The sequence below is a fragment of the Morone saxatilis genome, unplaced genomic scaffold (genome assembly GCF_004916995.1).
Source record: "Morone saxatilis isolate NCDOM2014 unplaced genomic scaffold, NCSU_SB_2.0 Contig14, whole genome shotgun sequence".
NCBI lineage: Eukaryota > Metazoa > Chordata > Actinopteri > Moronidae > Morone > Morone saxatilis.
Genome location: NW_023339696.1, coordinates 7,746,094 through 7,748,846, shown reverse-complemented (window position 1 = coordinate 7,748,846; position 2,753 = coordinate 7,746,094).

Genomic DNA, 2,753 nt, shown 5'->3' with positions numbered 1-2,753 from the left:
GCTCATCGTGTGTTTCAATGGAGGATAGTAGGGGTGTGTGTGTGTGTGCATGCATGTACAAGTCCATTTCTGTCTGTGTGTTTGTGTGTTACAGCTAATGATGTGGGATTCCCTAAGCAGTGGGATAGAGTCAAACCCCAAAATGTAGGTCAAGAGGCACCACGTTCTCCTTGCGCTGTTGCATAACCAAGCACGCACACGTATGGTCACAAGTGTGTAGCTATCCTGCACTACCAAGATACACAACACTAGGCTGCGAGTGTGCCCATGTGCAGGGAAGACATCCAGAGTAAGCAACTGTAAAAGCTGTTTATGAAACCTTCAGTTGCAGCTATTCCCTCTGGTGCCACAACTCTACACGTAGATCTGAAAATGTTCAAGTGTGTGTCTGAGTGTGTGTCCGTGTGTAGTAGAATTGAGAGATTAGGCTTTTGCAGGTAGGTAACTTGCTGTACATCCAGTCGGTTGGTTGAGAGCTGCAGGTAATCACCTGGACTGGATTGCCTTATAAGGAGTCTTTGATCAAAGACCTGTTGTAAACCCCTCCTTTACTCATTGCAGATAGCTTTTTTTTCTCTCTCTCTCCAGTCACCATGCTTTTATTTCTCTCCCTCCCTTTCTTCTTATTCTACCTTTCCCTTGTCTAGTTTTCTTTCTTTACCGCTGCAAAGTCTTTCTGATTCAGTTGTCACCCTCTCTATCTACACTGCTGTTTTACACTGTCCTCTTTGTTCCAGAAGGCTTATAGGACAAAGAGGAAGATGAGAAAGAGAGAAAGAGAAAGAGAAAGAGAGAGAGAGAGAGCGAGAGAGAGAGAGAGAAGGGGGGATTGAGAGAAGGGGAGCTACACCTTTTCTTGGCTCATCTGATTGTAAGATGATAACCTGGAACGTACTAGCAAGCTGTTACATAAGGGATAGGAGACAACCTGAGAGACTTTATGTATGTGTGTATGCAGAAGGTGTGTGGCATAGTGAATGGCAGTCCCATTTCTGTATTGTTTTTCTCCCCTTTCTTTGGTAACGCACGGATAACTGGGTTAGTCGCAATGCCATTTCTTCCTGTAAAAGGAATTTGCTTGTATCTGTGGTCTGTGTGTGCGTGAAGGAACCACATTGTTGCTGAAAGGAAATGGGACATGTTGAGTGTGTGTGTGTGTGTGTGTGTGCAGGTCCTGGCTTTAATTCTTCTTCCTTACACTGACCTAATTTCACAATATATGGCCATATGTAACCTCATGAATAGTTTGTTCTAGCTGACATACATTAGACCACTAAATGTCCTGCTCAGTGAAAAATCCTGTAAACTCATCTGTGTCATTTTAGAAGAAAAACAGGGAGGAGTTTAATGGGGAGTTATGTAATTTGCATGAATTATTAAAAATAAAACTTTTACAGGGAAAATACCCTGTACACTATCCCCCTAGATTTTCATTTTGACTGTATCTGATTCTTCTGCATGAGGAAATGCTGTTAATAAAGGATGACAGCCTTCACTGTGAAGGTTATTTACAGTGAAAAGTACAGTGCCAGCTCAATATACAGACAATATGTTAGTCTGCACTGCACTTAGTCTGATGACTCATAAAACAGAGGAAAGTTTTTATTTCTTTGTGGACCTACTGGGAAATCTGATGAGTCCTCTTTCATTCTCACTCAACAAAGAAAGCGTGTGCATACACCAATCAAGGCTGAACACTGAAAACAATTTTAATAGTAAAAGCAGGCTAATACAGGTCTGCACATTAATGCCCATAGTGAGAGAAAATAATGTCTACGTAATATGCAAGTTTTATTTCATTCAAGCAAGAAATAGGGAACATTTTCAAACATGTTCTATTTTTTGATGTACAGAAATCTTTAAACTATCCCTTAATCCCTTCTTCCTTTGCCCACTGCCTTTCTTTCCATGAAATGTGAGACAAAAAAACATGTTTTGAGACATCCTGCTAACTTACTAAGTAGACAAACAGGACTAAAAACATGTTTTTGTTTAGCACAAATCAAAGCACAAAATGTAGTAGAAATAGCCTATTTTAGTTTTTTGGTTGCATTACATTAAATTTAAGGATAAAAGGCGACTCTCTATGGGGGAAATTAAGCTGCTATAACAATGAAATAAACAGTTCGAACACATATTGTAAAGACTGTATTGGACAGCAATATAGATTACTAACATGGATTAAGTTGCAATTGCATTTTCTTACAGTGGCACCCATTTGAGTTGTTTAATAAGCTAGTTTTATTCAAGGTGTGTAGTTCTGTAAATATATCACATTCAGAACGAGCAGAGTTGAGGTTAATTCGCCCTCAGTCCTCAGTCCACATGCAGTTCTGCCATTCAGCAGGAAGGGGCAGAACTGAGAGCATGTCTGCTTTCAAATGTGGAAAACCTTTAACTTAACTTTTGTACCATGTTTGGTCAGCTTTTCCATCTGGTTCATTTTGAGTTGTAGCAGGACATGAAAGCTGCTAATCACAAGTTATAAATACAATATTTAAGCATTTCTAAAAATAACCTACCAGTACATAGAGAATCAGTAATGTGTCACATCGTGCACCAAACTCTTAGGAAACAATAAAGTTGCATTACACTCTATTATGAGGTCAACCTACTGTATCTGTCTGTATACAGGGCTCACACCAGTGAACCCCCTGGTTTGGCCCACAAGGACGGCCAGCCAGTGTGTGTGTGTTTAAGATGGCCATCTGCACCAGATGTTAATGATCCCCCTGTGTGTGTCTGTGTGTGTG